Here is a 15,441-nt window from a genome sequence, read left to right on the forward strand (position 1 = left end):
TTCCAAGTCTCTAAGGTGTGTTTCTGTAACCGCATACACGCCTATCTGTTCTTTGTTTAACTGCTCCTCAATCTCTAACCATTTTGCCTTCTTTCTGCCACCCTGCATGTTTATGTAACTAATTGCAACACGCGCCTTTTTCCTTTTTCTTTTATTTTTTTTCTGGTTTTTCGCAATTCTACCTGTCAAAGCGTCCTCCTGGTTGTTTTCCCTGTTACGAGCTACCCCGGACTCCGAAGGGCCCGTGAGCCCCCCAAAAAAGCTACTGCGCGTCCTGCCAGTCGCCAGCCCACCTCGTGTCCAAGCCTCTTATCGAAATGAATCTTGTCTCTTTGGAATCCACCCCACCTGTGCACTTCCCTGTTTAAATCCACTACCTCGAAACCCTTCTCTCGACTAATTCGCCATAGCTCTTTGTTTGCGTCGACAACCGCTCTTTGCAGGTTGACGTTGCGTACTGGTACTTCTGGTACTGTGCATACTACAATTTGCACCTGGGGGGACACGGTGCGCATGTCATCCACCCCTTTCGCCAAGGTCGTCGCTAGTCCTGACGATTCTTTTTTCAGGACGTCATTTAACCCTCCCGCAATTACAACGAGGTTACGATTGTTAGCTTTAGCTGCGAGTTGTTCACCCGCTTGACTCATTACTGTCCCCAGCGTTTGTCCTGGGAACGTCCCTATCGCAACTCTCTTGTCGCCTTTCACCCTTTCTTTGATTGCCGCTGCGCATCGGACTAAATTTGAGTCACGGGCGATGATGACCTGTTCAGACATTCCTTCTGAAACCTGCACCTGGCTGCTGACTAGGTGACTAGCGTGAGTCACGGCTGCTGGTTTGCTCCCTCCCTCCCTCAAAACTACTTCCCGGTAGCTGGGCCCTGTGGCCAATGTATCTGCCTTTGTCATGCCTGTTTCCTTCATCTCTCCCGCACCGGGGGTCGTCGCCATAATGCTTCCGCCGTCACCTGCGTCTTCGTTCCCTTTCACGACCTTCGATAGGCCCTTCTCGGCTGCCCGGAGCCTTTCTTCCATGGCTGACGTTTTCTCTCGCTCCTTCGCCAATGCATTCTCCAGCTCTGCGATTTTCTCCATGAGCCCACTCTGGACCGCCATCATATTTTTCATTTTCTCCTCGAACTCGCACTGTCTACACTTGGCGTCATCTTCTGCTTTCTCCTCCCCACTAATTTCCACCTTCCACCCTACCCCGCACTCTGAACACTTTACGGTCTTTTTGACCATGGCTAGCTCAGTTTACCGATGCCCACGTGTTAGAAAACTGTACTAAAATACACTGGTCTAAGCCAAAAAGAACCACAATAATAAATAAATACGCTACACTTCACAGCACCTGCGCATGCACGTGGTCGGTCTACGCGCAGGCCTCAGCCACGTGGTGGCTGGAGAAAAAAGACACAGTACAAAATACTAAAAAAAAACGTACACCGTACTAGACCTAATCAAGCTTTACGCTAGCCCCTTACGTTCTCATAACGCTACATACAGAGGCAAGCTGGAAACATGCAAAAACACTTATCTGTAGCTGTCATTCCGGAGCTCTCCAAAAACACGTCCGACCTCTACCACTGCATACAGGAGACGGTACCGCCATCTAGTGAACACTGCAAGAACTAAACTAGAGGTGGCTACATGGATGGATGGATGGATGGATGTGGCTGTACCCTTTACATCGGGCGGCGGCTAACGCCACGTAGCCGTAATACTTAGTGAACTAACCAATACATTTATCTTTTTTTTCCTTTAAATAATGAAGTTGGGGATTCGTACTTCGCAGTGAAGGGTTTAATTTTCACTCGTGCCTTGACTTTAGCCACCAATCAGATAACCTCCTTCTAGTTAAGTCTACCCGCTTAAAGTCTATTTTGCCCTCGCTGTCCCTAAATCCCAGTGCTTTGAAAAACTCTGCGCCATCATCCTGAACTATAGGGTGAAGCCCTTTACAGAACATTATCAAGTGTTCGGCCGTTTCTTCTTCCTCTCCACACGCACTGCATACTGTGTCTACCCCTTCGTATTTGGCCCGATATGTCTTGGTTCGCAGTACTCCCGTCCTGGCCTCAAACAGTAGAGAACTACCCCGAGTATTATCATAGATCCTTTCCTTGGCAATCTCCTGCTTAAAAGTTCGATAGATCTCTAGTGCGGACTTCTTAATCATGCCCATTCTCCACATGTCAGTCTCCGTTTCCTTCACTTTCTTCTTAACCAATAGTTCTTTTTGGTTTGGCCCCCTGCTGTTTTCTAAGTATTTACCAGTCAACTTCCTGGTTCGCTGCCTCCATTTTGTATCGACATTCTTCATGTACAAGTAGCTGAAAACCTTCCTAGCCCAACGCTCTTCCCCCATTTCTCTCAATCGCTTCTCAAATTTTATCTTGCTGCTAGCTTCCCTGCCCTCAAATGATGTCCATCCCATATCACCTTGTACTCCCTGATTTGGTGTATTCCCGTGAGCTCCGAAAGCAAGCCTACCTATTCCACCATTACATGGATGGATGGATGCTATGAGCGTCCCCTTTATAACGGGGTGGTGACAAGTATGCCACCAGGCTCGACAAAAAAAATCTTTTTTCTTTTTTTTTATGTTGGCCTAATGCCTCTACTTCGATAAATTCTATCTTAATGGAAAAAGGTAAATTTTCAGCTTAAGTTCTCTGCCATTTACGGCACACTGTCCATATTTTATTTTTCCAATATTTATTTTTGTCCTTTCTCTCTAATTTTCTGCCACCAATACTCTAACCGTCTCTTACTTATTTCAATCGCGGGTGTGTTCAGCTTTCCATTGTTGTCCCTAAAACCCAAGGCTTCCTGTAGGTTCGTGCCCAAACGTACACCTGGGTGGATATCTCCACATTCAATCAGAACATGTTCCGCCGTTTCCTTATCTTTCCCGCAGCATGTGCATTGTTCTTCTTCTTTACTGAATCTTGCTTTATAACTACGCGTTCTAAGGCAACCCAATCTCGCTTCAAACAGTAAAGCGCTTCCCCTTGAATTATCGTAAAATGCCTCCCTCCTTATTTCATTTTTGCCCTTTCGGTAGTTACTCAAAGCCGGTTTTTTCTCCATAGCTGCCATCCAGTAAATCCTCTCCGCCTCCCTGACTTTTCCCTTAACGCTCTTTGTTGACATATGGCTCACAATACCAGCCGTATATTTACTAGTGAGTCTTCTAGTTCTTTTTCTCCACTGTGTGTCCACGCTCTTCCTATACAAATAACGGAACACCTTCTCTGCCCATCTACTCTCCTTCATATTTCTTAGCCTTTCTTCGAACCTTATTTTGCTCTGCGCTTCCCTCGCCTCAAAACCTGCCCACCCCATATCGCCCTTTACAGCCTCGTTTGTCGTCTTCCCGTGAGCACCCAACGCGAGGCGTCCCACAGTCCTTTGATTTACATCCATTCCCGATTGCACCTCTGCCCTCATGCACACCACTGAGTTCCCAAAAGTAAGCCCTGGAACCATTACACCCTTCCACAGACCTCGAAGCACCTCATACCTATTGTATCCCCACAACGCTCTGTGCTTCATTATTGCCGCATTCCTCTTTCCTTTTGCTGCCGAGGCTTTTTCCTGTACCTCCATGTATCTATCACTCTCATTTACCCATACTCCAAGGTACTTGTATTCACTTACCCTCGGTATTTCTTGGCCTTGTATGGACACCGTCTGATCACAGGGATCATTGAATACCATCAAACCACACTTCGTTACACTGAATCCTAGTCCAAGAGCTTCACCTTCCCTTCCGCATATATTCGCCAGCTGCTGTATATCATCTCGACTGTCCGCAAATAAGACGATATCGTCCGCATAAAATAAACCTGGAAGCTTCTGCTCAATCATCATGCCGCCCTGTTTGTGTGACAGATTAAAACCAATGTTGCTACCTTCTAGCGCTTTTTCCATACTCACCATGTACAGCATGAATAACAGTGGGGACAAAGGACATCCCTGTCTCAGACCCCTGCTAACCTCAACGTTCTCTTTGCTACGCATTCCTTCCCACTCTATGCAAACTGTATTTTCTCGACATACAGGGGACGGTACCGCCATCTAGTGAACACTGCAAGAACTAAACTAGAGGTGATGATGATGATGATGAAAAACATTTAATATAAAAGAGAGAGGTACGGGGCCAAAGCATGACCCCGCTACATGGTCGGCGTCCTTAGTCCGGGACACCGCATGACGAGGCCCCTACTCGCGCCCGTCTCACCAGAGCCCGTTGAGACTCTAGTGATGAGCAGTTGAGGAGGGCAGTCTCCCATGCCTCTCGGGAAGGGGTAGGGGAAGGGGGTAGGTGGGGATTTTTCGGGCATGCCCATACTATGTGGAAGATATCACACGTCTCCCCACAGTGTGGGCACCGCCCATCTGTGTTCGCATCGAAATGTTTTAGGATTGCAGGACAGAGTAGAGTACCTGTCTGCAGGCGCCTTAGAGTTCGCTCTTCCGCCTTACTCAGCCCCTTTGCGGGAGCCGGGTAAAGGCGGTGAGTGTCACGATAATAGGTCAGAATTTCTTTGAACCGCAGCAGCGGTGTATTGGACTCTGAGTCATAAGAGCCAAGGTGAGGAGCCCGGTGGGTAAGCGCTCGGGCGGCCGCGTCAGCGGCCTCATTACCTCGTAAGCCCTGATGGCCAGGAGCCCATACGATGCGTTTCGGGGCTGGATCAGCGAGAGCCCGTTTAGCAGCAGGGCAGTCGATGTGACAGACTGAGTGAGCAACAAAAGTGATCGGGCGAAGACCAGCTGCATTTGAAGTGGTCGTCGTTCATAGCGTTGGTGAAGAGACGGACGCAGTTCCTGCTGTCAAGTTCATCGGGCGACGCATCACTGCAAGGTGAAGCCTGCTTTGTGCTCTCTCGGGACCCCCAAATTTGTTTTTACTAAATGCACTTGCGTTCAGGCACTTTCTGGGAGATGGCGGACTCAGATAGAGATGTGATACAAGGGACGCCGTTAGTGATTCGGATCGCACCCGAGTGTAGAAGCTTGAAAATAAAGCGCTGAAGCTGAAGCTTGAGCTACAACAGATTAGGTTGTCGTGTGCTTTATCAGAAGAACCGGAAAACCGGAACCAGCTAATGAGTATCAGGCGGTACTAGAAGGAGCTAAAGGCAGTTCTTGCACCCATGCCCACTGATTAGCCTATGATTCCCACCTGGTTCAAAAACATGGAAGCACTTTTTGCGGCATGGAACATACCCGAGGATATTCAGGGCACGATTCTATTGCCATTTCTTAGTGACAAGATACGAACATTCGTTGGCAATCAATCTGAAGCGGGCGTAATGGCATACTCAGATTTTAAATCTGAGTGCTAAAATAGCTGCGGTTGACTCCAAGCGAATACCACCACATGTTTCTACTCATTCGCGAACACCGCGAAACACATATACGTGTGCCGCAGGAAAAAACAGCGAACGAAATACGCAGTACTCACAGAGCAAATACGAGACGCATTGGTGGGCTCCCAGCCGGCTCGCTTCACTTGAGCCAGCCATAGTTGTCGTCGGCCAGGGCTCGCTGGGAAGCGGAACATTCGCACCCCCTTTCTGTTGTGGTTAGTGCAGAGCGGTACGCAGCATCCAGGCATTCTAAGGCTTCACCGGCAGCGTTTAACACGCTACCGCAACGTTCGACGCCGTATTATTGAGAACTAAACGCAACCGGGCGTAGACGCAGTGCGGGCACCAAGATGGGGCGACAGCGCGGCGTTGCTGTCTGGCAACATTGTGTTTTGGCGGGCGGCGGTGCGTTGGCGGCATGTAGTGGGTCAAAGGCAGACATCACCCTAAAAACGGTCGTTCATGTAGGCTCCCTAGTGTGACCTAAAGTCCCTGAAAAATAAACTAAAGTAGTGCCAACCACACCCCTTCGTCTCCGCTCCTCTCCCAGCAGCCACAGCAGCGCCTCTAGAGTGTCCACCAGGAAACTACGAATGCGAAAGCACGCGGGCGCACTGGATGTGCCAGACGCTTGGGCAGCTCGGGCACTGCTGCGCCGAGCGTTTTTCATCGAGCGGCCGTGCCTCGGGTATGCTGAAAGGGTATGCCGGTGGCGTCTGTTCGGGGAGCGCGCGCTCGCTTCACAGAAGCAAAGTCTACGGCGGCCATCGTTCCGAGATTCTTCATCGCTGCCCCAGCGTGTGTGCGGCGTTGCCAGTATTTCGTATTCGGTACACTTCCTTTGCATTTCATTCGTCGCTGAACAGTTCTTTGTATCGTTAGTGTGGTGACATTACTCGTTCGTTCGTTGGTCGATTCAAAGGAATAGAAAGCTAGCTACCCCTCGCAAAACAGGCAATGGATCGTTCTACGTTTTCAAAGCAAGTGTTTTGTGCGAAGAAGCCAACCTTTCTACTGTAGAAAAACTACGAAAGCAACTATGACTTTGGCACGCTCTTCTTGGACCGTCGGTACCGAAAGCTTTAAAAGGTCGCCGCAGCAATATTTAATACAGCGCCGTGCGCAGCCGAAGGAAAGACTCAGATATACGTTGTCGGCGCGATCCCAACAGTTCGAGTTCACCGTCAATTGCATGAAGCGACTGCATGGGCGGGCGAGTTAGGCCATGTGATACTATTGGCAAGTGCTGACAAAATCAGGTCACATGGTCATGCTGATTCTTTCTTCGGTCTGTGAGGTTATATGCTGCTCGCATTATTTGATGTACAGTAATTTAAACAACTACTGCACATCGTGTGCGTATATTAACCGACGTGGCTTGTTACAGTCCGCATAGAAGGTATATTGAGATGTAAACTAGTGTAAAACTGGGCGAGTTCGCTCATATTGGAAAAAAAAAGAAAGCGCAGCTGAGGAGGCAATAGAGTCCATAGAAGTATTACGTAAGACAGGCGGTAAACAAACGAAATACTATCTGAAGAATACAAAAAAAGATATCGCGCATGCATAGTGCTTTTTAGCATCTCTCTCTAGCAGCTGAATGCACAACCCAACAAATAAAACATATATGAAGACTTAACTTTGTCCTTTTTCCCTGCATTTCTCTTCTATCTGCCAACGTGTTTGAAAGTTTAACCTCGCCCCGCCGCGGTGGTCTAGTGGCTAAGGTACTCGGCTGCTGACCCGCAGGGCGCGGGTTTGAATCCCGGCTGCATTTCCGATGGAGGCGGAAATGTTGTAGGCCCGTGTGCTCAGATTTGGGTGCACGTTAAAGAACCCCGGGTGGTCTAAATTTCCGGAGCCCTCCACTACGGCGTCTCTCAAAATCATATAGTGGTTTTGGGACGTTAAACCCCACATATCAATCAATCAATCAAAGTTTAACCTCCTCGACAGGACCTAAAAATCTGCATACAAGGGGTGCATGCAGCCCGACCATACTATCATTTGCGATTGCTGTAAAACATATTCCAATTGGAGACTTGCAGTTGTTAGTCCAGCATGTGTCCAATCAAATTTTCTACCTATGTTCTCGTCCATGCTTTTATTCTTTTAATAGGTGTGTTAAAATACAATCAATAAATATGAGTAAGCATAGCTTGCTCCATAAAGAACACATCTCAAGCTACTTGGTTATTATTATAAGGTACGAACAGCTCGCATTTCACAAGGACAGAGGTTGGGGTAGTGCAATAATGTGCATAATGTTTCTCCTCTGTGTTCTGGTGAGGTCCATACCGTTTGTGTCCAGTGTTGCATGAAGTTCCTTCTTTGCACATATGATTGTCCTCATTGTTTAAACAGAATACATCTCTCTTAGAATAATGTTTTACACTTACATACCGGCTCTAGGCCACTCACCATCCATCACACCTCGGTCTTTCCTGGCATGAATACATAAGAATGACTGCGTCTGGGAAGGCAGTATTGAGTACACACGTATACTTGGGATGTTCATGGCATGACATGTTTATGCATATGCCATCATAATAGCATGCAATATGTCAAGCGAACAAAAGGGCCTGGTATTTATTAGGAAACCATATTCCATAATGTCACTTCATTGATAAACACCAAAGTTCAAGTACAGTTGATTCTATGCAAAAACTGAATGAAGGGCACAAAACATGACATTTATTCAACATTTCATGAAAATGCAGGACTGCCTCAATCATACATGATAATTATGCAGTGTACACAATAAATGACATGAAATATGTGCTAACGGTGACTTGTTGCTATACGTGCACATCACAATGACAAGAGTAAAGAAAAGTGATGGCATTCGTGGTGCGCTCACAACTAGGGACAAGTGGACGCAATTTGTGCCAAACACCTTTATCAAGATTAACACTCCACATCTGGAATTTAGCGAATGAAATGAAGTACACATATTGAACTTTTGAAAGCACAGGAATAGAAAGTAGACATGGAAAGCCCCTACTGGGGATATGCAAAACATATTATGCAGATATGTAGGCATGAAACAGGACATACATGGAAAAGACAGAATAAAACATTTAATAGGCACAGCAAAACCACGGACCTAATCATAGACTAGTGAGGGCAACAACAGCTCTATCTGAAGAGAAGAAGAGCAAAATTAGCCACTAAAATAGAGGCCAACCCAGATGTAGTTGGAATAAAAACACACGAGCTTATAATTGCCCTCAACAACAAGTGCAAAACTGTAAAATCATAGGGCAACAATAGCTTCAGCCTCAAGACAACAAGAGGAAAATCAGCCACAGGCTAACCTAGCAGAAGTCAAAATAAAAATACACGAGCTTAGAATTGCGTTTGGCAAGAAATGCAAAGCAAAGAGAGGAAAAACGAGATAACAGACACAGAAGCAATGAACAAAACCATTACTACACTGACATCTGAAGCAGAAATTTAAGGCGGTAAACCACCAAGGCAGAAAGTAAGCGAAATTTCCCGAGTGACGAGAAACATAATGAAAAACAGGGACACTTGACACAGAATATTAAAAGTAGGCTTAGCTAAGTTAACAAAGCTTCTCATCAAGAACTCTAGTCACACAGAATTGCAACGTAAATGAGATCGAGACACCACCCAAGCTACTTAAAGGGAACTGCTTATAAAGGACCAAAATGTACACACTGAAACAAACAGGGCAAACGTGTTAGAACTTTCAATGACATTATGACGGCAACTGAAAACATCTGCTCTGAGCTGTACGGATCAAAGATAAGTAATTACTGTTGAAATGAAATCACAATATGACAAAACACTGCAGTTCCTCATGTACGGTACTTGGGGATTCAAACGCAACATCAAGTTTTTGGGGATAACTAATATGCACACCTGCTCGAAATAACCACGTCTTGTGATAAATATAGTATCTAAGAATAATTTTGGCTCTGATATACACGTTCTAGTCGAAATTACGCCAATATGACCCGAACTTAACGCAGTGTCAACAAAAGTATGGTATGTGCGTTACTGAGACCATAAGTCCTGCATTTCAATCCGTGAGTACTGTACCTACAGACTAGGTTAAGAGGCCATACCACATATGCATCATAGAAAAATGGAAGGAAAACACGAAAGAAATGAGGCATACACACTATTTTACATTGGTTGTAGCAGCCTGCTTTCCAATGCTACGACTACCAGTTTTTGCATCTTCAGCTTCATCAGCTGCCAAACGCATATTCTCTTTCCGCTGAAGAATGTTAGTTCTGGTTTTAAAAAATGCTCTCAGCAACCTCTCCTGATGAATGTTGTGGCAAGGTCGAAAACAATTGACAGCTTACACACTGTTATTAGTGGTGGCCACAAGTTGACCAATCGTAACTTCATTGCACAGAAGCTTGTTGCTATTCCCTCTAAACATATTCTCAGCTGTTTCGAGCAAATGAAGTACTGCTGGCCCTGGTGATACGAGCTTGCTGTCATCAGTGTAGGATTTTAACTTTGTGAGCACACTAGCTTCGTTCGACACTGTGGCAGTTTTGCACTGCTCACAAATCTCTGTGTGCTTTGCAACACTCTTTACCACAAACCCAGCAAGGTAAATAAAAGACTCATGCTCCATCATGCTTATGTCGAGAAGATCACTGGGATATTCAACAGCTTCTGTATCATTGCTGTTAGGAGCTGTTGCGTGGCAATTTTCGATGCCAACTAAGGAAGGAGCATCGTCGATAGCATAGCTTCCACTTCTACTGGGCCGAAAGAACTGTGCCAAAGTAGCAGCTTGAATAGCACTACGAAATTGAAGAGCTTTTGGTACTGCATTCTTCGCCCTCAGAGTGGAGAACAAATTCTCAAGAGCATCTTGGGCAAACCGGCTGAGCAAAACAAAAAAGAAGCCCTTCTCATTAAGATAATAATGCTGCAGTTCCAATGCAACTTTACACACCAAAATTATGCCCGTCTGCACAGGCTTCCACACGTGTTTCGATGGAGAGCCTATCTTCAGATCTGTAAAAAGAGTTACCATATCCTTTAAAAAAATCACTGAGTCCTCATATTTCTGATCATTTAACTTGCTGATGCCAAGCTTCGTTGTACGTGATGTCAGTACTTTGAACCACCTTGAACCAACAGCATGAACCATGCTGTTGTCAACGCTTCTTGGGGCAAATCTCCCCTTTGGACCAGGAAACGTAGTGCAGCTGCAGTATCGTGATTTAGCAACGAAAATGCAGGCCCCACTTTCATTTTCTCATAGTGTCCTGGGTCCAAGAAGAATGGTTTCAAGTGCGGTGCTATGTTTAATTGCAGTTCAGAGTCTATTTCTACCAGCTTCTGAATCGGCACAAGGTTAACCTCATTCAAGACAGCTTGTGCTTTTCGACCACATTTTCGGGAAGGAAAATCGATTGACCACGTGTGAGGTGGTTCCTCAAGTTCTTTAGCAAATGTGCGGTGTCTTCCATAAAATAAAGCTTGCGATTTTGGTCAACAGGATGACAACAAGAAACTCTTGACACAGAATGCTTTCCCACAACTATGCCAAATTCTCTCCAGAGCGCCATATTCCCACCACCCATGTCGCTAACGACTGCATCTATACGAACCCCGATTGTTTCACATTCCTGAATAATTTCAATCAACTGTTCTTGAACTGCAGCACTGCTGAACGAGTTTCCAGTAAGATGATAAGCAACTGTCTGCTTCCATCTTTGTGTAACCCCACCCAGCATGAAAACAAGTCCATGCGTTGCCACTGCAGCATGTGGCAGAGAACCGTCGGCCAAAGGTAAAGTTGGCCTTCCAATAACAGTGCCAGTCGTTTGGTCAAACGCAAGCCCTGAGCTCAACTGAATTTCATCAAGGATCAGAACTTCATGCCTCTCATGCTCCTTCATGGTGGTTATCTGAAATATGCAACATGCATTAGGCAACAAAAACATTAATAAAGACATTTAAAATACAATGCTTTTCAAGAATAAACAGGCAGTGCACAGTGCAAGCTGTATTTCGATGTTTGCATGCAAGAAGATTATCACCTATTGAAATTTATGTGGAATTGTGCCTAGTTAGAGGACCTGAAGTCATAAGTGAAGGAAAGGTGAGAATATGTTGTGGAAACTTTATGAACGGCCGCTAAAACGTGCACGACAAACAGCGCAGTGACAGGCACTAACACTGGCACTAGCAACACATGAAAGCTTAATAAATATTTGGGTTTACATGCGAAAACCATGATACGATCATGAGACATGAGTCAAGTAATAAGTCCTGATCGGGACGATAACTTCATTTCATTACACGATGCAAATAACACTCCTTTTGCCGACACTGATTGTCCTCATGTCTTTAATTCATTCTTTTCATCCGTGTTTACTAGCGAGCATGCTCATCTTCCAGAAATTGTTGAACGCGATTACTCATTCATGTCACCTATAGATATCACAATTGAAGGCATAGTTAATATTATTGAAAATCTGAAGATGTCATCATCTTCTGGTATTGACAATATCAATTCAAAAATATTAAAGAACACTGTTTATGTGTCTGGCAATATCCTGCTTCACATTTTTCGGCAGTCGCTTGCTACAGGAATGTTGCCTTCTGACTGGAAGATAGCGAAGGTAGTGCCAGTTCATAAAAGTGGTAGTAAAAATTCACCTGGAAATTATCGCCCCATTTCCTTGACGTGCATATGTTGCAAGATTCTTGAGCATATCATAGCTTCTAACATTTATGCACATCTAGAATCTAACAATTTCTTTTTCACAAACCAGCATGGGTTCCGAAAGGGTCATTCTTGCGAAACTCAACTCTTTGAGTTCACCACCGACCTACATTCTAACATGAACAGTAATCTACAGACAGACTGTTTATTTCTTGATTTTGCAAAGGCATTCGATCGTGTTGCTCATTGTCGCTTGATATTAAAACTGTCATCACTAAAACTTGATTCACTCACGCTAACATGGCTCAGAAACTTCCTAACTAACCGCCAACAGTTCACTATCGCCAACAATCATTCTTCATCACTCTGTTACGTTTCCTCTGGTGTACCACAGGGCAGTGTTCTTGGTCCCTTACTTTTCCTCATTTACATTAACGACCTGCCTGACAACTTATCCTCATGTATGCGTATATCTGCCGATGACAGCTATATCTATCGTCCCATACGAAACAATAGCGATCATCTAACCCTTCAAAAAGACCTCGAGCATATAATTGAGTGGTGCAAAACATGGCAGATGACACTTAATGTTTCCAAATGCAAACTAATCACCTTTAGTCGCAAATGTGATAACTTTAATAGCCAATACAAAATTGATAATAGCATAGTAGAACGCACTGATCATTACAAATACCTAGGCATAAACTTAACTTCTACACTTTCGTGGTCCACACATATCACTGCTATCTGTGCCAACACATCAAGATCATTAGGTTTTCTGTGCCGAAATCTATACAGTGCTCCCTCTGATGTGCGCAAACTGGCTTATCTTGCTCTAATCCGTCCTCAACTGGAGTTCGCATCCTCCATTTGGTCACCATATCAACAATACCTCATAGATAAGTGAGAATGTATACAGAACAGAGCTAGTCGATTCATAGCGCGTAATCACAGCTACCCATCCAGCGTAACACAGATTAAACATAGCCTTGCACTCGAGCCACTGAAAATTCGCCGCGACATCTCACTTTTATCACTATTTCACAAACGCATTCACACCAGCATGATGCCATCTGTTCACCTTAATCTAGCACATCGAACTTCGAGCAGACTACATAACACCTTTAGCTTATCACGCATGTACGGCAATTCTAACGCTTTCAACCAGTCGGCTCTTCCACTAGCTATTCGTTTGTGGAATGATTTGCCAGATGATCTTGCGTCAGAACAAGACCACAAAAAGTTCTATCATACTCTTAAAAAATACTTATGCACCAAAAACTGCTCTATCGCATCTTCGTAATCATCAGTGTTTCTAGGACTGTTGCCGATGTTTTTCACTATTGCTAGGTTGTAGTTACTGTCATAATAGTTATTTTTGTATTTCACTTTCACATACTGTACTCACTTTTCTAGTATGTATTTTGCTTACATGTTCATAAGTAGAAATGCATTTTCTATTGTATTCATTATTTGCCTATGTATGTGTAGATATTACATATATGTATTTTTCTAACATATTATCTGTACCGCCCCCCTTACACAATGCCCCTCGAGGGCTCTGTAAGGTACTGTAAATAAATAAATAAACATGCCATAGTGGAAGGCTCTGAAAAAGGCTTTTGCTCAAGGTGTACTGCTGAAAGAGATGCTCACGAGAATAAATGTAACAAATATATTCAGCTACACCATCCTTTCACCTGAAGCAAGAGACTTCAGAACCTCATGCTGAATTCCTGGTGAGAACTTGTAGTTTTCAACACGACGTTGTAAAGTTCTTTCACTCGGAAGGGGTACAGCAAGCTCCCTGACCGCATTGTAGCCTCTGGATCCACATGCCAAACGGAGCTTGAGGCCTTTCTGTAGAGTCTCAGTAGACCATTGCTTCCCTCGCATACTGGAAGTCCACATGCCTTGCAGTTGATCTGGTGACAGGTACTTCTTGATGTTTCGCGCGAGTTCGTGGTTTCTACGGTTTGCTCTGCTTTTCTGTTGTTGCAGTGTAGCAACTTTCCGCTTCATGTCGTTCAAGCACTCTTTCAATGTAGCTATGCTTTTGTGAAGGGCAGCTACTACTGCTTGATCAGCATCCCAACTACTTGAACTCGAGCCTGCAAAGTGCAGATTGAGCAGGAAGTGACGAGAGTTTGAAAATTTCACTATTTAACCCAGACTAGCATGTGAGGGAGAACCATAAGGATTTAAAAAAACAAAAAAAAAATCAGTGCCACTCCATATTATTCAGCAGAAAAGTGTAAGCGTAGCTTTTTGAGAACAAAACAGTGGTTTTAACAAACAGACTAAGCTGACACTGTTGCTCAATGAAGAGGGACAAATGGAGCTGCGCAGAACCCGCAATGCATGCAGCTGAACTATTTTTTTGGTGGGGGCGTGTCCTTGATCCGAAATAGGGGCAGGACAGTCAAGTGTCGTCACGTCTCACTTTGTACTCTGTGTGTGAAGGCAGAAAGACATTTTGGGAGCAGCAAGTGTCCGGTGTACTACCTCCTAGCTATACCAATAGTTAGTAATGAGTAAAGACATGAATATATGGCACGTATCGTATTTACACGATTGTAAGACGACCCTTTTTTTCAAATTTGACAATCCAATGTTGGGGGGTCGTCTTAGAATCGAAATCGAACCATGTACCTTAGAATCGAAATCGAACCATGTATTGTCATCTCGAATAGTTTCCCGCTCAACCCAAAGCGCATAGTTTTCCGCGTGCTTATACAAAATCTTTTCTTTTTTTAGCATCTACTGCGCGCATTACGAGTGCCTTTATGACGAGCGCACGGCTCTTGAGGGAGCACCGGTAATCGATGGAAGAGCCGCCGTAGGGGGGTACTGATAGTTGACGGAAGAGCTCCTCTTTGTGATACAATTTTCTAAGCGGGCGCGTCGCCGCGTGCTCCTGTCGCTTGTGTCCACGACCGGCTCTCTCGAGTCACTTTTGTCTGACATGAGTGCCGTAGGCTCGAAGAACACTTGGCGCTCGTTTACGGCAGCGTTTAAGCGGGCTGCTATTCTTCATGCGATAACCAACAACTGTGCAGGAGGACGGAAGTTCGGAATCGGTGAATGTGTGGTGCGGAAGTGGCGGCTTCAGCGCGAGGAAATTTTCTCGTGCGACTCCAAGCGCCGTGCGACTCCAAGTGGTCTCGTGCGACTCCAAGTGGTCCTAGGTAAGGAAATATTCGCGGCTACTGTTACACAATGAAACAGCACGCTCTAAAAGAAACTAAAATAACCTTTAGTGTCAACACGTACACGACTACGCACTGTTTGCCACATTCTCTTCCCAACAGACTAGCACACGGTGCGTACAGTATGTAGAAATATGCACCATTTAGCCTTGCGTGTCCTTATTTCAACCACAGAG

At 45.0% G+C, this 15,441-nt stretch overlaps 1 long non-coding RNA gene across 1 annotated transcript; it reads right to left on the reverse strand.

Annotated features, from left to right (window-relative positions):
• Positions 1 to 7,950: 7,950 nt before the first annotated feature.
• Positions 7,951 to 15,199, reverse strand: LOC119173309 (uncharacterized). Its single transcript, XR_012895604.1, has 2 exons — positions 13,757 to 15,199; positions 7,951 to 11,295 (listed from the first exon to the last, which is right to left on the reverse strand). It is a non-coding gene; the product is annotated as an uncharacterized LOC119173309 (long non-coding RNA).
• Positions 15,200 to 15,441: the final 242 nt, after the last annotated feature.

The sequence above is a fragment of the Rhipicephalus microplus genome, chromosome 5 (assembly GCF_043290135.1).
Source record: "Rhipicephalus microplus isolate Deutch F79 chromosome 5, USDA_Rmic, whole genome shotgun sequence".
In the NCBI taxonomy this organism is placed as follows: Eukaryota; Metazoa; Arthropoda; class Arachnida; order Ixodida; family Ixodidae; genus Rhipicephalus; species Rhipicephalus microplus.